This window comes from Spea bombifrons, chromosome 8, assembly GCF_027358695.1.
Source record: "Spea bombifrons isolate aSpeBom1 chromosome 8, aSpeBom1.2.pri, whole genome shotgun sequence".
Classification (NCBI taxonomy): domain Eukaryota; kingdom Metazoa; phylum Chordata; class Amphibia; order Anura; family Pelobatidae; genus Spea; species Spea bombifrons.
Window position 1 is genome coordinate 13,665,510 of NC_071094.1, and position 21,567 is coordinate 13,687,076.

Here is a 21,567-nt window from a genome sequence, read left to right on the forward strand (position 1 = left end):
CATTACTTTTATGTTGGTTGTTATTTGGACTGCTGAAGGCATGATTTAAAGCAGTTTTGGTGAATTAGAAACAAAAAAAGTTTTTTTGCAAAAAAGTATGGTGCTGGGTGTAGATAGCTTCATTATTTGAAAACTAGATAGCTTCATGTTTTCATCCAAATACTGTATAGCTTGTAGCTTCCACATACTGCACCCCACAACATTAATTTTATGTTGGTTGTTATTTTTGCTGCTGAAGGCATGATTTAAAGCTGTTTTGGTGAATTAGAAACAAAAAAAGTTCTTTTGCAAAAAAGTATGGTGCTAGGTGTAACTAGCTTCATGTTTTCCTCCAAATACTGTATTGCATGTAGCTTCCACATACTGCACCCCACAACATAACTTTTATGTTGGTTGTTATTTGGGCTGCTGAAGGCATGATTTAAAGCAGTTTTGGTGAATTAGAAACAAAAAAAGTTTTTTTGAAAAAAGTATGGTGCTAAGTGTAACTAGCTTCATGTTTTCATCCAAATACTGTATTGCTTGTAGCTTCCACATACTGCACCCCACAACATTACTTTTATGTTGGTTGTTATTTGGGCTGCTGAAGGCATGATTTAAAGCAGTTTTGGTGAATTAGAAACAAAAAAAGTTTTTTTGCAAAAAAGTATGGTGCTAGGTGTAGAGAGCTTCATGTTTTCATCCAAATACTGTATTGCTTGTAGCTTCCACATACTGCACCCCACAACATTACTTTTATGTTGGTTGTTATTTGGGCTGCTGAAGGCATGATTTAACCCCTTCAAGACAAAGGCTGATTTTACTTTTTGTACCCTTTGTGACAATGGCCTTTTTAACATTTCTGCGCTGCTTGTGTTTAGGTGTAATTTTCTTCTTTCCCGTTTACTGAACCCACACACATTAGATATTGTTTTTTTCAGGACAAGAAGGGCTTTCTTTAGATGACATTGTGTTGATTGTATCATATTATTTACTATTAAAAAAATTATAAAATATGGTGAAAAATTTAGAAAAAAATGACTGTTTCTAACTTTTAGTTGAAAAATCTTTTACTCATCTATAAAAGGTAATGAAAAAACCTGCTAAATAGATTCTACTATTTGTCCTGAGTTTAGAAATACCCAATGTTTTTATGTTTTTTTGCTTTTTTCTACCCATTATGGGGCAATAAGTACAGGTAGCGTTTTGCTATTTCAAAGCCATTTTTTCCAAATCTGGTAATTCTTCCCCCCTTGTGCCATTTCGGGTATCTTTGAAGCCGGCCAATGCAATTTACCCCATCAAGTCATATATTTTTGAAAACTAGACAGCCCAGGGTATTCCAAATGCTAGTATTTTAACTCTTTCCATGCACCATATCTACCACCAGTCTTTGTCAAACTTTATGGTAGTCATTTTTTTGCATTTGTTTTGTCATACACATTTTACTTCAGGTATGAATTAAAATGTTCTCGTTTATGTCACTATCACAAAACACCCCAATATGTGTTCAGCAACATCTCCTGAGCGCAGCGATACCCCACATGAATGATTTTGCCTGGCTGTTTGGGGGCAAAAGGGCCACATTTGGGGCATGCGCATTTTTCAATGTTGAACTTTGGCATTTGGGGATCCACTGCCCATGCCCTATTTGGTACATCTTTGAGCCGGGCCATTTCAGTGTGCCCAATAAACCCATATATTTTTGAAAACTAGACACCCCAGGGTATTTCAAATGCTAGTATTTTAACTCTTTCCATGCACCATATCTACCACCAGTCTTTGTCAAACTTTGTGGTAGTCATTTGTTTGCATTTGGTTTTCCACACACATTTTAATTCAGGTATGAATTAAAATGTTCTCGTATATGTCACTATCACAAAACACCCCAATATGTGTTCAGCAACATCTCCTGAGTACAGCGATCCCTCACATGAATGATTTTGCCTGGCTGTTTTGGGGCAAAAGGGCCACATGTGGGGCATGCGCTTTTTTCAATGTTGAACTTTGGCATTTGGGATCCACTGCCCATGCCCTATTTGGTACATCTTTGAGCCGGGCCATTTCAGTGTGCCCAACAAAACCATATATTTTTCAAAACTAGACACCACAGGGTATTTTAAATGCTGGTATTTAACTCTTTGCATGCACACATTTTACCACCAGCATTTTTTCAAAGTTTGCAGTAATATTTTTGTGTGTGTATTTTTCCCACACACACCTACTTTATGTATGAATTTACAGCTCCTGGTATATGCCGCTGTCACACGACACCCCATAATGTGTTCAGCAACATCTCCTGAGTGCAGTGATACCCCACATGCATGGGTTTGTCATTTTTTGGGGGAACTAAAAGGCCACATTTGGTACGTGTGCATTTTTCTAATTGGAAATTAGATGTGTGGCCATCCTTCCCCCCCGTGTTAATTGGGACGTTGTTGAACCTGGCCCATTCAATTTACCCCATCAAATCATACATTTTTTAAAAGTAGACACCCCACGGGCATTTAATATGCCAGTATTTTAACTCTTTCCATGCGAGAATTGTTTTAAGCTAATATGCTAATTTTAGGACTTGCTCACAAAAATATATTTTTAATATATATTTTTTTTTTATTATTATTTTTTTTTAAAAAAAATTTAACATTTTTTTTCAACTTGGAGGTTCCCCTGATAGTGACATCAGTGGGAAATGATTTTTAAATTTTACTGTTTTTTTACTATTTTTTTCTAATTATTATTAATTTTATTTTATTTTTTAATTTATTTTTACTAATCACACTGTGATTAGAAAGCTGGGCTCCATTGACTTGCATGGTGAATGCAGTACCTGTATTCAACCTGCAAGTGGAGCCAAAGTTCTCTAGATGGTCTGGACCATCTAGCAAACTTTTAAAATTTGTGGTTCCTGTTACAGGACAGCGGCCATCTTCCTTGATGGCGAAGACTGCCGGCAGCTGCGGCTGTGACCGCTCTCCGGAGCGGTCACAGCCCATCAAAAGGTTAGTGTTTGGTGTCGCTGGATGCCTCCTGATCGAGGCATTCCAGCGACACCATTTAAGTTTAGGAGGCGATCGTCGATCGCCTCCTAAACGCTTTTAAAACGGGCGTCCGCCGCCATACAAAGTATGGCGGATGTTGACGCCCCGTGGAGGGGCCAGAGATGGCCCCTTCGTGCCGATCGCGGCGTTGCTGAATGCCTCGAGGTCGAGGCATTCAGCAACGCTTTTTGGGTGCAGAAAGCGATAGTAGATCGCTTTCTGCACCCGTTTAAAGACGTGCCGGTCCTGGCACGTCAATTGTCGTAAAGCACATGCTTTTCCGTGCCGTGCCAGGACCGGCAATTGTCATTAAGGGGTTAAAGCAGTTTTGGTGAATTAGAAACCAAAAAAGTTTTTTTGCAAAAAAGTATGGTGCTAGGTGTAGATAGCTTCATGTTTTCATCCAAATACTGTATTGCTTGTAGCTTCCACATACTGCACCCCACAACATTACTTTTATGTTGGTTGTTATTTGGGCTGCTGAAGGCATGATTTAAAGCAGTTTTGGTGAATAAGAAACAAAAAAGTTTTTTTGCAAAAAAGTATGGTGCTAGGTGTAGAATTATTTGAAAAGTAGATAGCTTCATGTTTTCATCCAAATACTGTATTGCTTGTAGCTTCCACATACTGCACCCCACAACATTACTTTTATGTTGGTTGTTATTTGGGCTGCTGAAGGCATGATTTAAAGCAGTTTTGGTGAATTATTAACAAAAAAAGTTTTTTTGCAAAAAAGTATGGTGCTAGGTGTAGATAGCTTCATTATTTGAAAAGTAGATAGCTTCATGTTTTCATCCAAATACTGTATTGCTTGTAGCTTCCACATACTGCACCCCACAACATTACTTTTATGTTGGTTGTTATTTGGGCTGCTGAAGGCATGATTTAAAGCAGTTTTGGTGAATTAGAAACAAAAAAAGTTTTTTGCAAAAAAGTATGGTGCTAAGTGTAACTAGCTTCATTTTTTCATCCAAATACTGTATTGCGTGTAGCTTCCACATACTGCATCCCACAACATTACTTTTATGTTGGTTGTTATTTGGACTGCTGAAGGCATGATTTAAAGCAGTTTTGGTGAATTAGAAACAAAAAAAGTTTTTTTGCAAAAAAGTATGGTGCTAGGTGTAGATAGCTTCATGTTTTCATCCAAATACTGTATTGCTTGTAGCTTCCACATACTGCACCCCACAACATTACTTTTATGTTGGTTGTTATTTGGGCTGCTGAAGGCATGATTTAAAGCAGTTTTGGTGAATTAGAAACAAAAAGTTTTTTTGCAAAAAAAGTATGGTGCTAGATGTAGATAGCGTCATCATTTTCATCCAAATACTGTATTGCTTGCAGCTTCCACATACTGCATCCCACAACATTACTTTTATGTTGGTTGTTATTTGGACTGCTGAAGGCATGATTTAAAGCAGTTTTGGTGAATTAGAAACAAAAAAGTTTTTTTGCAAAAAAGTATGGTGCTAGGTGTAGATAGCTTCATGTTTTCATCCAAATACTGTATTGCGTGTAGTTTCCACATACTGCATCCTTCAACATTACTTTTATGTTGGTTGTTATTTGGACTGCTGAAGGCATGATTTAAAGCAGTTTTGGTGAATTAGAAACAAAAAAAGTTTTTTTGCAAAAAAGTATGGTGCTAGGTGTAGATAGCTTCATTTTTTCATCCAAATACTGTATTGCGTGTAGCTTCCACATACTGCATCCTTCAACATTACTTTTATGTTGGTTGTTATTTGGACTGCTGAAGGCATGATTTAAAGCAGTTTTGGTGAATTAGAAACAAAAAAAGTTTTTTTGCAAAAAAGTATGGTGCTACGTGTAGATAGCTTCATTATTTGAAAACTAGATAGCTTCATGTTTTCATCCAAATACTGTATAGCTTGTAGCTTCCACATACTGCACCCCACAACATTACTTTTATGTTGGTTGTTATTTGGGCTGCTGAAGGCATGATTTAAAGCAGTTTTGGTGAATTAGAAACAAAAAAAGTTTTTTTGCAGAAAAGTATGGTGCTAGGTGTAACTAGCTTCATGTTTTCCTCCAAATACTGTATTGCTTGTAGCTTCCACATACTGCACCCCACAACATAACTTTTATGTTGGTTGTTATTTGGGCTGCTGAAGGCATGATTTAAAGCAGTTTTGGTGAATTAGAAACAAAAAAAGTTTTTTTGAAAAAAGTATGGTGCTAAGTGTAACTAGCTTCATGTTTTCATCCAAATACTGTATTGCTTGTAGCTTCCACATACTGCACCCCACAACATTACTTTTATGTTGGTTGTTATTTGGGCTGCTGAAGGCATGATTTAAAGCAGTTTTGGTGAATTAGAAACAAAAAAAGTTTTTTTGCAAAAAAGTATGGTGCTAGGTGTAGATAGCTTCATGTTTTCATCCAAATACTGTATTGCTTGTAGCTTCCACATACTGCACCCCACAACATTACTTTTATGTTGGTTGTTATTTGGGCTGCTGAAGGCATGATTTAAAGCAGTTTTGGTGAATTAGAAACCAAAAAAGTTTTTTTGCAAAAAAGTATGGTGCTAGGTGTAGATAGCTTCATGTTTTCATCCAAATACTGTATTGCTTGTAGCTTCCACATACTGCACCCCACAACATTACTTTTATGTTGGTTGTTATTTGGGCTGCTGAAGGCATGATTTAAAGCAGTTTTGGTGAATTAGAAACAAAAAAAGTTTTTTGCAAAAAAGTATGGTGCTAAGTGTAACTAGCTTCATTTTTTCATCCAAATACTGTATTGCGTGTAGCTTCCACATACTGCATCCCACAACATTACTTTTATGTTGGTTGTTATTTGGACTGCTGAAGGCATGATTTAAAGCAGTTTTGGTGAATTAGAAACAAAAAAAGTTTTTTTGCAAAAAAGTATGGTGCTAGGTGTAGATAGCTTCATTATTTGAAAACTAGATAGCTTCATGTTTTCATCCAAATACTGTATAGCTTGTAGCTTCCACATACTGCACCCCACAACATTACTTTTATGTTGGTTGTTATTTGGGCTGCTGAAGGCATGATTTAAAGCAGTTTTGGTGAATTAGAAACAAAAAAAGTTTTTTTGCAAAAAAGTATGGTGCTAGGTGTAGATAGCTTCATGTTTTCATCCAAATACTGTATTGCTTGTAGCTTCCACATACTGCACCCCACAACATTACTTTTATGTTGGTTGTTATTTGGGCTGCTGAAGGCATGATTTAAAGCAGTTTTGGTGAATTAGAAACCAAAAAAGTTTTTTTGCAAAAAAGTATGGTGCTAGGTGTAGATAGCTTCATGTTTTCATCCAAATACTGTATTGCTTGTAGCTTCCACATACTGCACCCCACAACATTACTTTTATGTTGGTTGTTATTTGGGCTGCTGAATGCATGATTTAAAGCAGTTTTGGTGAATAAGAAACAAAAAAGTTTTTTTGCAAAAAAGTATGGTGCTAGGTGTAGAATTATTTGAAAAGTAGATAGCTTCATGTTTTCATCCAAATACTGTATTGCTTGTAGCTTCCACATACTGCACCCCACAACATTACTTTTATGTTGGTTGTTATTTGGGCTGCTGAAGGCATGATTTAAAGCAGTTTTGGTGAATTAGAAACAAAAAAAGTTTTTTTGCAAAAAAGTATGGTGCTAGGTGTAGAATTATTTGAAAAGTAGATAGCTTCATGTTTTCATCCAAATACTGTATTGCTTGTAGCTTCCACATACTGCACCCCACAACATTACTTTTATGTTGGTTGTTATTTGGACTGCTGAAGGCATGATTTAAAGCAGTTTTGGTGAATTAGAAACAAAAAAAGTTTTTTTGCAAAAAAGTATGGTGCTAAGTGTAACTAGCTTCATTTTTTCATCCAAATACTGTATTGCGTGTAGCTTCCACATACTGCATCCCACAACATTACTTTTATGTTGGTTGTTATTTGGACAGCTGAAGGCATGATTTAAAGCAGTTTTGGTGAATTAGAAACAAAAAAAGTTTTTTTGCAAAAAAGTATGGTGCTAGGTGTAACTAGCTTCATGTTTTCATCCAAATACTGTATTGCTTGTAGCTTCCACATACTGCACCCCACAACATTACTTTTATGTTGGTTGTTATTTGGGCTGCTGAAGGCATGATTTAAAGCAGTTTTGGTGAATTAGAAACCAAAAAAGTTTTTTTGCAAAAAAGTATGGTGCTAGGTGTAGATAGCTTCATGTTTTCATCCAAATACTGTATTGCTTGTAGCTTCCACATACTGCACCCCACAACATTACTTTTATGTTGGTTGTTATTTGGGCTGCTGAAGGCATGATTTAAAGCAGTTTTGGTGAATTAGAAACCAAAAAAGTTTTTTTGCAAAAAAGTATGGTGCTAGGTGTAGATAGCTTCATGTTTTCATCCAAATACTGTATTGCTTGTAGCTTCCACATACTGCACCCCACAACATTACTTTTATGTTGGTTGTTATTTGGGCTGCTGAAGGCATGATTTAAAGCAGTTTTGGTGAATTAGAAACAAAAAAAGTTTTTTGCAAAAAAGTATGGTGGTAAGTGTAACTAGCTTCATTTTTTCATCCAAATACTGTATTGCGTGTAGCTTCCACATACTGCATCCCACAACATTACTTTTATGTTGGTTGTTATTTGGACTGCTGAAGGCATGATTTAAAGCAGTTTTGGTGAATTAGAAACAAAAAAAGTTTTTTTGCAAAAAAGTATGGTGCTAGGTGTAGATAGCTTCATTATTTGAAAACTAGATAGCTTCATGTTTTCATCCAAATACTGTATAGCTTGTAGCTTCCACATACTGCACCCCACAACATTAATTTTATGTTGGTTGTTATTTGGGCTGCTGAAGGCATGATTTAAAGCTGTTTTGGTGAATTAGAAACAAAAAAAGTTCTTTTGCAAAAAAGTATGGTGCTAGGTGTAACTAGCTTCATGTTTTCCTCCAAATACTGTATTGCTTGTAGCTTCCACATACTGCACCCCACAACATAACTTTTATGTTGGTTGTTATTTGGGCTGCTGAAGGCATGATTTAAAGCAGTTTTGGTGAATTAGAAACAAAAAAAGTTTTTTTGAAAAAAGTATGGTGCTAAGTGTAACTAGCTTCATGTTTTCATCCAAATACTGTATTGCTTGTAGCTTCCACATACTGCACCCCACAACATTACTTTTATGTTGGTTGTTATTTGGGCTGCTGAAGGCATGATTTAAAGCAGTTTTGGTGAATTAGAAACAAAAAAAGTTTTTTTGCAAAAAAGTATGGTGCTAGGTGTAGAGAGCTTCATGTTTTCATCCAAATACTGTATTGCTTGTAGCTTCCACATACTGCACCCCACAACATTACTTTTATGTTGGTTGTTATTTGGGCTGCTGAAGGCATGATTTAAAGCAGTTTTGGTGAATTAGAAACCAAAAAAGTTTTTTTGCAAAAAAGTATGGTGCTAGGTGTAGATAGCTTCATGTTTTCATCCAAATACTGTATTGCTTGTAGCTTCCACATACTGCACCCCACAACATTACTTTTATGTTGGTTGTTATTTGGGCTGCTGAAGGCATGATTTAAAGCAGTTTTGGTGAATAAGAAACAAAAAAATTTTTTTGCAAAAAAGTATGGTGCTAGGTGTAGAATTATTTGAAAAGTAGATAGCTTCATGTTTTCATCCAAATACTGTATTGCTTGTAGCTTCCACATACTGCACCCCACAACATTACTTTTATGTTGGTTGTTATTTGGGCTGCTGAAGGCATGATTTAAAGCAGTTTTGGTGAATTAGAAAACAAAAAAGTTTTTTTGCAAAACAGTATGGTGCTAGGTGTAGATAGCTTCATGTTTTCATCCAAATACTGTATTGCTTGTAGCTTCCACATACTGCACCCCACAACATTACTTTTATGTTGGTTGTTATTTGGGCTGCTGAAGGCATGATTTAAAGCAGTTTTGGTGAATTAGAAACAAAAAAAGTTTTTTTGCAAAAAAGTATGGTGCTACGTGTAGATAGCTTCATTATTTGAAAACTAGATAGCTTCATGTTTTCATCCAAATACTGTATAGCTTGTAGCTTCCACATACTGCACCCCACAACATTACTTTTATGTTGGTTGTTATTTGGGCTGCTGAAGGCATGATTTAAAGCAGTTTTGGTGAATTAGAAACAAAAAAAGTTTTTTTGCAGAAAAGTATGGTGCTAGGTGTAACTAGCTTCATGTTTTCCTCCAAATACTGTATTGCTTGTAGCTTCCACATACTGCACCCCACAACATAACTTTTATGTTGGTTGTTATTTGGGCTGCTGAAGGCATGATTTAAAGCAGTTTTGGTGAATTAGAAACAAAAAAAGTTTTTTTGAAAAAAGTATGGTGCTAAGTGTAACTAGCTTCATGTTTTCATCCAAATACTGTATTGCTTGTAGCTTCCACATACTGCACCCCACAACATTACTTTTATGTTGGTTGTTATTTGGGCTGCTGAAGGCATGATTTAAAGCAGTTTTGGTGAATTAGAAACAAAAAAAGTTTTTTTGCAAAAAAGTATGGTGCTAGGTGTAGATAGCTTCATGTTTTCATCCAAATACTGTATTGCTTGTAGCTTCCACATACTGCACCCCACAACATTACTTTTATGTTGGTTGTTATTTGGGCTGCTGAAGGCATGATTTAAAGCAGTTTTGGTGAATTAGAAACCAAAAAAGTTTTTTTGCAAAAAAGTATGGTGCTAGGTGTAGATAGCTTCATGTTTTCATCCAAATACTGTATTGCTTGTAGCTTCCACATACTGCACCCCACAACATTACTTTTATGTTGGTTGTTATTTGGGCTGCTGAAGGCATGATTTAAAGCAGTTTTGGTGAATTAGAAACAAAAAAAGTTTTTTGCAAAAAAGTATGGTGCTAAGTGTAACTAGCTTCATTTTTTCATCCAAATACTGTATTGCGTGTAGCTTCCACATACTGCATCCCACAACATTACTTTTATGTTGGTTGTTATTTGGACTGCTGAAGGCATGATTTAAAGCAGTTTTGGTGAATTAGAAACAAAAAAAGTTTTTTTGCAAAAAAGTATGGTGCTAGGTGTAGATAGCTTCATTATTTGAAAACTAGATAGCTTCATGTTTTCATCCAAATACTGTATAGCTTGTAGCTTCCACATACTGCACCCCACAACATTACTTTTATGTTGGTTGTTATTTGGGCTGCTGAAGGCATGATTTAAAGCAGTTTTGGTGAATTAGAAACAAAAAAAGTTTTTTTGCAAAAAAGTATGGTGCTAGGTGTAGATAGCTTCATGTTTTCATCCAAATACTGTATTGCTTGTAGCTTCCACATACTGCACCCCACAACATTACTTTTATGTTGGTTGTTATTTGGGCTGCTGAAGGCATGATTTAAAGCAGTTTTGGTGAATTAGAAACCAAAAAAGTTTTTTTGCAAAAAAGTATGGTGCTAGGTGTACATAGCTTCATGTTTTCATCCAAATACTGTATTGCTTGTAGCTTCCACATACTGCACCCCACAACATTACTTTTATGTTGGTTGTTATTTGGGCTGCTGAATGCATGATTTAAAGCAGTTTTGGTGAATAAGAAACAAAAAAGTTTTTTTGCAAAAAAGTATGGTGCTAGGTGTAGAATTATTTGAAAAGTAGATAGCTTCATGTTTTCATCCAAATACTGTATTGCTTGTAGCTTCCACATACTGCACCCCACAACATTACTTTTATGGTGGTTGTTATTTGGGCTGCTGAAGGCATGATTTAAAGCAGTTTTGGTGAATTAGAAACAAAAAAAGTTTTTTTGCAAAAAAGTATGGTGCTAAGTGTAACTAGCTTCATGTTTTCATCCAAATACTGTATTGCGTGTAGCTTCCACATACTGCATCCCACAACATTACTTTTATGTTGGTTGTTATTTGGGCTGCTGAAGGCATGATTTAAAGCAGTTTTGGTGAATTAGAAACAAAAAAAGTTTTTTTGCAAAAAAGTATGGTGCTAGGTGTAGAATTATTTGAAAAGTAGATAGCTTCATGTTTTCATCCAAATACTGTATTGCTTGTAGCTTCCACATACTGCACCCCACAACATTACTTTTATGTTGGTTGTTATTTGGACTGCTGAAGGCATGATTTAAAGCAGTTTTGGTGAATTAGAAACAAAAAAAATTTTTTGCAAAAAAGTATGGTGCTAGGTGTAGATAGCTTCATTATTTGAAAAGTAGATAGCTTCATGTTTTCATCCAAATACTGTATTCCTTGTAGCTTCCACATACTGCACCCCACAACATTACTTTTATGTTGGTTGTTATTTGGACTGCTGAAGGCATGATTTAAAGCAGTTTTGGTGAATTAGAAACAAAAAAAGTTTTTTTGCAAAAAAGTATGGTGCTAGGTGTAGATAGCTTCATTATTTGAAAACTAGATAGCTTCATGTTTTCATCCAAATACTGTATAGCTTGTAGCTTCCACATACTGCACCCCACAACATTACTTTTATGTTGGTTGTTATTTGGGCTGCTGAAGGCATGATTTAAAGCAGTTTTGGTGAATTAGAAACAAAAAAAGTTTTTTTGAAAAAAGTATGGTGCTAAGTGTAGATAGCTTCATGTTTTCATCCAAATACTGTATTGCTTGTAGCTTCCACATACTGCACCCCACAACATTACTTTTATGTTGGTTGTTATTTGGGCTGCTGAAGGCATGATTTAAAGCAGTTTTGGTGAATTAGAAAAAAAAAAAGTTTTTTTGCAAAAAAGTATGGTGCTAGGTGTAGATAGCTTCATGTTTTCATCCAAATACTGTATTGCTTGTAGCTTCCACATACTGCACCCCACAACATTACTTTTATGTTGGTTGTTATTTGGGCTGCTGAAGGCATGATTTAAAGCAGTTTTGGTGAATTAGAAACAAAAAAAGTTTTTTTGCAAAAAAGTATGGTGCTAGGTGTAGATAGCTTCATTATTTGAAAAGTAGATAGCTTCATGTTTTCATCCAAATACTGTATTGCTTGTAGCTTCCACATACTGCACCCCACAACATTACTTTTATGTTGGTTGTTATTTGGGCTGCTGAAGGCATGATTTAAAGCAGTTTTGGTGAATTAGAAACAAAAAAAGTTTTTTTGCAAAAAAGTATGGTGCTAGGTGTAGATAGCTTCATGTTTTCATCCAAATACTGTATTGCTTGTAGCTTCCACATACTGCACCCCACAACATTACTTTTATGTTGGTTGTTATTTGGGCTGCTGAAGGCATGATTTAAAGCAGTTTTGGTGAATTAGAAACAAAAAAAGTTTATTTGCAAAAAAGTATGGTGCTAGGTGTAACTAGCTTCATGTTTTCCTCCAAATACTGTATTGCTTGTAGCTTCCACATACTGCACCCCACAACATTACTTTTATGTTGGTTGTTATTTGGGCTGCTGAAGGCATGATTTAAAGCAGTTTTGGTGAATTAGAAACCAAAAAAGTTTTTTTGCAAAAAAGTATGGTGCTAGGTGTAGATAGCTTCATGTTTTCATCCAAATACTGTATTGCTTGTAGCTTCCACATACTGCACCCCACAACATTACTTTTATGTTGGTTGTTATTTGGGCTGCTGAAGGCATGATTTAAAGCAGTTTTGGTGAATTAGAAACAAAAAAGTTTTTTTGCAAAAAAGTATGGTGCTAGGTGTAGAATTATTTGAAAAGTAGATAGCTTCATGTTTTCATCCAAATACTGTATTGCTTGTAGCTTCCACATACTGCACCCCACAACATTACTTTTATGTTGGTTGTTATTTGGGCTGCTGAAGGCATGATTTAAAGCAGTTTTGGTGAATTAGAAACAAAAAAAGTTTTTTTGCAAAAAAGTATGGTGCTAGGTGTAGATAGCTTCATTATTTGAAAAGTAGATAGCTTCATGTTTTCATCCAAATACTGTATTGCTTGTAGCTTCCACATACTGCACCCCACAACATTACTTTTATGTTGGTTGTTATTTGGGCTGCTGAAGGCATGATTTAAAGCAGTTTTGGTGAATTAGAAACAAAAAAAGTTTTTTTGCAAAAAAGTATGGTGCTAGGTGTAGATAGCTTCATGTTTTCATCCAAATACTGTATTGCTTGTAGCTTCCACATACTGCACCCCACAACATTACTTTTATGTTGGTTGTTATTTGGGCTGCTGAAGGCATGATTTAAAGCAGTTTTGGTGAATTAGAAACAAAAAAAGTTTATTTGCAAAAAAGTATGGTGCTAGGTGTAACTAGCTTCATGTTTTCCTCCAAATACTGTATTGCTTGTAGCTTCCACATACTGCACCCCACAACATTACTTTTATGTTGGTTGTTATTTGGGCTGCTGAAGGCATGATTTAAAGCAGTTTTGGTGAATTAGAAACCAAAAAAGTTTTTTTGCAAAAAAGTATGGTGCTAGGTGTAGATAGCTTCATGTTTTCATCCAAATACTGTATTGCTTGTAGCTTCCACATACTGCACCCCACAACATTACTTTTATGTTGGTTGTTATTTGGGCTGCTGAAGGCATGATTTAAAGCAGTTTTGGTGAATTAGAAACAAAAAAGTTTTTTTGCAAAAAAGTATGGTGCTAGGTGTAGAATTATTTGAAAAGTAGATAGCTTCATGTTTTCATCCAAATACTGTATTGCTTGTAGCTTCCACATACTGCACCCCACAACATTACTTTTATGTTGGTTGTTATTTGGGCTGCTGAAGGCATGATTTAAAGCAGTTTTGGTGAATTAGAAACAAAAAAAGTTTTTTTGCAAAAAAGTATGGTGCTAGGTGTAGATAGCTTCATTATTTGAAAAGTAGATAGCTTCATGTTTTCATCCAAATACTGTATTGCTTGTAGCTTCCACATACTGCACCCCACAACATTACTTTTATGTTGGTTGTTATTTGGGCTGCTGAAGGCATGATTTAAAGCAGTTTTGGTGAATTAGAAACAAAAAGTTTTTTTGCAAAAAAAGTATGGTGCTAGATGTAGATAGCGTCATCATTTTCATCCAAATACTGTATTGCTTGCAGCTTCCACATACTGCATCCCACAACATTACTTTTATGTTGGTTGTTATTTGGACTGCTGAAGGCATGATTTAAAGCAGTTTTGGTGAATTAGAAACAAAAAAGTTTTTTTGCAAAAAAGTATGGTGCTAGGTGTAGATAGCTTCATGTTTTCATCCAAATACTGTATTGCGTGTAGTTTCCACATACTGCATCCTTCAACATTACTTTTATGTTGGTTGTTATTTGGACTGCTGAAGGCATGATTTAAAGCAGTTTTGGTGAATTAGAAACAAAAAAAGTTTTTTTGCAAAAAAGTATGGTGCTAGGTGTAGATAGCTTCATTATTTGAAAAGTAGATAGCTTCATGTTTTCATCCAAATACTGTATTGCTTGTAGCTTCCACATACTGCACCCCACAACATTACTTTTATGTTGGTTGTTATTTGGGCTGCTGAAGGCATGATTTAAAGCAGTTTTGGTGAATTAGAAACAAATAAAGTTTTTTTGCAAAAAAGTATGGTGCTAGGTGTAGATAGCTTCATGTTTTCATCCAAATACTGTATTCCTTGTAGCTTCCACATACTGCACCCCACAACATTACTTTTATGTTGGTTGTTATTTGGGCTGCTGAAGGCATGATTTAAAGCAGTTTTGGTGAATTAGAAACAAAAAAAGTTTTTTTGAAAAAAGTATGGTGCTAAGTGTAGATAGCTTCATGTTTTCATCCAAATACTGTATTGCTTGTAGCTTCCACATACTGCACCCCACAACATTACTTTTATGTTGGTTGTTATTTGGGCTGCTGAAGGCATGATTTAAAGCAGTTTTGGTGAATTAGAAACAAAAAAGGTTTTTTGCAAAAAAGTATGGTGCTAGGTGTAGATAGCTTCATTATTTGAAAAGTAGATAGCTTCATGTTTTCATCCAAATACTGTATTGCTTGTAGCTTCCACATACTGCACCCCACAACATTACTTTTATGTTGGTTGTTATTTGGGCTGCTGAAGGCATGATTTAAAGCAGTTTTGGTGAATTAGAAACAAAAAAAGTTTTTTTGCAAAAAAGTATGGTGCTAGGTGTAGATAGCTTCATGTTTTCATCCAAATACTGTATTGCGTGTAGCTTCCACATACTGCATCCTTCAACATTACTTTTATGTTGGTTGTTATTTGGACTGCTGAAGGCATGATTTAAAGCAGTTTTGGTGAATTAGAAACAAAAAAAGTTTTTTTGCAAAAAAGTATGGTGCTAGGTGTAGATAGCTTCATTTTTTCATCCAAATACTGTATTGCGTGTAGCTTCCACATACTGCATCCTTCAACATTACTTTTATGTTGGTTGTTATTTGGACTGCTGAAGGCATGATTTAAAGCAGTTTTGGTGAATTAGAAACAAAAAAAGTTTTTTTGCAAAAAAGTATGGTGCTACGTGTAGATAGCTTCATTATTTGAAAACTAGATAGCTTCATGTTTTCATCCAAATACTGTATAGCTTGTAGCTTCCACATACTGCACCCCACAACATTACTTTTATGTTGGTTGTTATTTGGGCTGCTGAAGGCATGATTTAAAGCAGTTTTGGTGAATTAGAAACAAAAAAAGTTTTTTTGCAAAAAAGTATGGTGCTAGGTGTAACTAGCTTCATGTTTTCCTCCAAATACTGTATTGCTTGTAGCTTCCACATACTGCACCCCACAACATAACTTTTATGTTGGTTGTTATTTGGGCTGCTGAAGGCATGATTTAAAGCAGTTTTGGTGAATTAGAAACAAAAAAAGTTTTTTTCCAAAAAAATATGGTGCTAGGTGTAGATAGCTTCATGTTTTCATCCAAATACTGTATTGCTTGTAGCTTCCACATACTGCACCCCACAACATTACTTTTATGTTGGTTGTTATTTGGGCTGCTGAAGGCATGATTTAAAGCAGTTTTGGTGAATAAGAAACAAAAAACTTTTTTTGCAAAAAAGTATGGTGCTAGGTGTAGAATTATTTGAAAAGTAGATAGCTTCATGTTTTCATCCAAATACTGTATTGCTTGTAGCTTCCACATACTGCACCCCACAACATTACTTTTATGTTGGTTGTTATTTGGGCTGCTGAAGGCATGATTTAAAGCAGTTTTGGTGAATTAGAAACAAATAAAGTTTTTTTGCAAAAAAGTATGGTGCTAGGTGTAGATAGCTTCATGTTTTCATCCAAATACTGTATTCCTTGTAGCTTCCACATACTGCACCCCACAACATTACTTTTATGTTGGTTGTTATTTGGGCTGCTGAAGGCATGATTTAAAGCAGTTTTGGTGAATTAGAAACAAAAAAAGTTTTTTTGAAAAAAGTATGGTGCTAAGTGTAGATAGCTTCATGTTTTCATCCAAATACTGTATTGCTTGTAGCTTCCACATACTGCACCCCACAACATTACTTTTATGTTGGTTGTTATTTGGGCTGCTGAAGGCATGATTTAAAGCAGTTTTGGTGAATTAGAAACAAAAAAAGTTTTTTTGCAAAAAAGTATGGTGCTAGGTGTAGATAGCTTCATGTTTTCATCCAAATACTGTATTGCTTGTAGCTTCCACATACTGCACCCCACAACATTACTTTTATGTTGGTTGTTATTTGGGCTGCTGAAGGCATGATTTAAAGCAGTTTTGGTGAATTAGAAACAAAAAAAGTTTTTTTGCAAAAAAGTATGGTGCTAGGTGTAGATAGCTTCATTATTTGAAAAGTAGATAGCTTCATGTTTTCATCCAAATACTGTATTGCTTGTAGCTTCCACATACTGCACCCCACAACATTACTTTTATGTTGGTTGTTATTTGGGCTAATGAAGGCATGATTTAAAGCAGTTTTGGTGAATTAGAAACAAAAAAAGTTTTTTTGCAAAAAAGTATGGTGCTAGGTGTAGATAGCTTCATGTTTTCATCCAAATACTGTATTGCTTGTAGCTTCCACATACTGCACCCCACAACATTACTTTTATGTTGGTTGTTATTTGGGCTGCTGAAGGCATGATTTAAAGCAGTTTTGGTGAATTAGAAACAAAAAAAGTTTTTTTGCAAAAAAAGTATGGTGCTAGATGTAGATAGCGTCATCATTTTCATCCAAATACTGTATTGCTTGCAGCTTCCACATACTGCATCCCACAACATTACTTTTATGTTGGTTGTTATTTGGACTGCTGAAGGCATGATTTAAAGCAGTTTTGGTGAATTAGAAACAAAAAAAGTTTTTTTGCAAAAAAGTATGGTGCTAGGTGTAGATAGCTTCATTATTTGAAAACTAGATAGCTTCATGTTTTCATCCAAATACTGTATAGCTTGTAGCTTCCACATACTGCACCCCACAACATTACTTTTATGTTGGTTGTTATTTGGGCTGCTGAAGGCATGATTTAAAGCAGTTTTGGTGAATTAGAAACAAAAAAAGTTTTTTTGAAAAAAGTATGGTGCTAAGTGTAGATAGCTTCATGTTTTCATCCAAATACTGTATTGCTTGTAGCTTCCACATACTGCACCCCACAACATTACTTTTATGTTGGTTGTTATTTGGGCTGCTGAAGGCATGATTTAAAGCAGTTTTGGTGAATTAGAAACAAAAAAAGTTTTTTTGCAAAAAAGTATGGTGCTAGGTGTAGATAGCTTCATGTTTTTATCCAAATACTGTATTGCTTGTAGCTTCCACATACTGCACCCCACAACATTACTTTTATGTTGGTTGTTATTTGGGCTGCTGAAGGCATGATTTAAAGCAGTTTTGGTGAATTAGAAACAAAAAAAGTTTTTTTGCAAAAAAGTATGGTGCTAGGTGTAGATAGCTTCATTATTTGAAAAGTAGATAGCTTCATGTTTTCATCCAAATACTGTATTGCTTGTAGCTTCCACATACTGCACCCCACAACATTACTTTTATGTTGGTTGTTATTTGGGCTGCTGAAGGCATGATTTAAAGCAGTTTTGGTGAATTAGAAACAAAAAAAGTTTTTTTGCAAAAAAGTATGGTGCTAGGTGTAGATAGCTTCATGTTTTCATCCAAATACTGTATTGCTTGTAGCTTCCACATACTGCACCCCACAACATTACTTTTATGTTGGTTGTTATTTGGGCTGCTGAAGGCATGATTTAAAGCAGTTTTGGTGAATTAGAAACAAAAAAAGTTTTTTGCAAAAAAGTATGGTGCTAAGTGTAACTAGCTTCATTTTTTCATCCAAATACTGTATTGCGTGTAGCTTACACATACTTTTCAAATATTTTTTATTACAGTTTTATAAAATACAAAACAAAAGTAAATGTAATTATAACATCAAACAGATGAGACTGTCAAACAGTTTCGCACATACAATATACAGTGTACAATAATAATTCAAATTGAAACCATAGAATTGGGAAATAGTAGTTACAACAATTATCACTCGAAAGAGAGAAAAAAAAAACAAGGGGGGAAAAAACAGGGGGGTAAAATGGAAATGGAAATTATTAAAATCTTCAATCCGGAAGTCTCTGTCTTCACTTTAACCAAAGTTATCTCGCCATATAAAAAAAATACATATGGATGAAAGATTAAGAAGAAGCGTGCAGAAATGTAAAATTAAAAAAATAATAATTTAAAGGAACAAAAAAGATAAACTAAAGTAAAAATTTCTTTCTAATTTTCTCTTCCCAGGTGTCCCAAAAAAATAAAAGTTGTGTTTTAAAAGCTGAGGGTGGCCTAATGGAAGATTCATAAGATTTATTCTCCAAAGTCATATACAAGATTTCTTTTATAGTCGGAACAACTCCTGTTTTCCAATACTTAGGGATAAGGATAGTAGCTGCAATCAGCAAATGACCTATGATGATCTTATCTATTTTAGGCAAATCAGACGGAAAATGTTTAAAAATACATAGTTCTGGCCCAAGTACCTCAATCTCGCTATTTATAAGCCTAATTATTGGTAATAAAGAGTCCCACATAGGTTTAATTAATGGACAATCCCAAAAAATATGAAGGAGATTACCTGGGCCATTACAGCCTCTCCAACATTTAAAACTTGTAGTCATCTTCATGCGAAAAAGCCTTTCCGGGGTCAGGTACCATCTGTATATTATCTTAAAATGATTTTCAAAATGTTGTGCGCATTGTGTTATGCCCCTTAGTCCCGAGAACACATCATTCCAGACAGCTAGATCGTATGTTTTACCTAATTCCTCTTCCCAGGCCGATAAAAATTTAAGTTTTTCTGAAACCTTCGAGGAGAGGGAAGAGTAACACAATGAGATAGTACCTGTCAGGTCCGGGGCATTAATATAAACTGTCTCTATATCAGTCAAAGCTAAATGAGACTGATCCACATCAAAATCAGATATATTAAATCGTTCTTGAATAATTTGAAGAATGAAGTCATAATCACATTGCCTGTCAGCATCTAAATTATATTTTTTTTGTAATTTTGTAAATGATAGAGCCGAATTATTCTTAAAGAAATCATTAATAGAAAAAATATGTTTGCCATTCCAGTAATCTATATCTAGGTCTGGAAGAACATATCTCAAGGAACCAAGTGACATCGCCCTGGACCAAGTAATAGATCCTGGTAGTTTATTAAATAATCTATCCCAAGAGAGTATAGCCAATTTAGTTGAGGGGTACATTTTTGTAAACCTGGGCCGATTAGAATGTGAAACCCATAAAACATCTTTTATACAAAAAGGTTTTAGTTTATTAATTTCCATAATAAGCCATCTAGGCCAATCCCTGTCCAAATTAAATTTGAAAGCGCTAGACGCATTCGATGCATAATAATAATTCCTAAAATCTGGCACCCCCAATCCGAAATTGTCTCTAGAATTAGTCAAAGTGGTAAATTTGACTCTGCTAGGCTTCTTCCTCCATATAAACTTTATGAGGGCAGAACGCACCGAATCAAAAAAAGAAATAGGCACACTTAAAGGTATGGCTCTTAAAAAATACAAAATCTTAGGGAGAATAACCATCTTAATGGAGTGTATTCTACCCAACCATGAAATCTCAAGATTGTCCCACCTCTCAAGATCCAGTAGCAAAGAGGGCCAAAAAGTCTTTAAATTGTAAGCATACATATGTTTTAAATTTTTACATAAATTAATGCCTAAATAGGAAATAAAGCTCTTCCTCCAGTCAAAGTCATACGATCTTTTAAGAGCAGTCAAATCATTCCTCTTTATATGGAATGGTAATGCCTGTGTTTTGCTATCATTAATTTTATAAAAGGACACTTCACGAAATTCTCTAAGAAGAGAAAATAAATGACCCATAGAAGTAGCTGGATCACTTAACGTAAGAATTACATCGTCTGCAAATAAACCCAATTTGTGAGTATCTCCATCTATTGTAACACCCTGAATATTACTATCAACTCTTATTGCCTCAGCCAAAGGCTCAATAGCTAAAGCAAAAAGTAAAGGTGACAAAGGGCAACCCTGCCTAGTCCCATTGGATAACGAGAATGAGTCGGACAAAACTCCAGAGGCCAGCACTTTTGCAGTAGGCTTCTGATACAAAGCAAAAATAGCTTTTCTCAAAGCAGCTGGGAACCCAAACCGAATCAAAACATCTTCCAAATATCCCCAATGGACCCTATCAAATGCCTTTTCAGCATCGAGGGATAAAAATAAAGAGGGGTGTTTAGATTTTTGAATATATGAGATCAAATTAATAAAACGTCTCGTATTGTCTGTTGCTTGACGTCTGGGAATAAAACCTACTTGATCATTATGAACAAGCAGAGGCAATAAATTTGAGATACGATTAGCTAATATTTTCGAGTATAATTTGGTGTCATTATTAATTAGAGAAATGGGCCTAAAATTGGAACACCTATCAGGTTCCTTCCCGGGTTTAGGTAAAGTAGAAATTTGGGCACAAAGGGATTCATCAGGAATATAGCCATTTTTCCAATATTCGTTAAACAATTTCGTTAAATGTGGCAATAAGATATTTTTAAATTTGTGATAGTATAGAGCAGAAAAACCATCAGGACCTGGTGCCTTACCAGATGGAGTATCTTTAATAGCTTGAAGCACCTCCTCCAAAGAAATGTCCGACTCAAGAAATTCAACATGAAAATCAGGGATTCTAGGGAGATTAGTTTTATCCAAAAATTCAGTTATGTTAGCAGAGGTTGGTTGCGTTTCCAGAGGGGAATCTTTAAGGTTATAAAGTGACTTATAATATGCAGCAAAAGAATTAGATATGTCCCTAGGATGTAAAATTTTCTGGCCAGAATCATCCAATATATAAGCTATTCTAGATTGTATAGTTTTTTGTTTTAATTTATTCGCTAATAAATTAGAGGCTTTATTACCCTTTGAGTAAAATGACATTTTTAAAGATCGTAAAGTTTTAGCAGTCTTTTCCAAATTAAGTTTAGCCAATTTTGTTTTCACGTCTTTAATTAAAGCTGAAACAGAGAAAGAAGGGCCTAACTTATTTGCTAAATTTAAATTATATAATTCTTTCTCCAAAGTTTTAACATTTGCAGACGATGTTTTCCTAATATAAGAATTTCTCTGAATAAAATGTCCTCTTAACACAGCC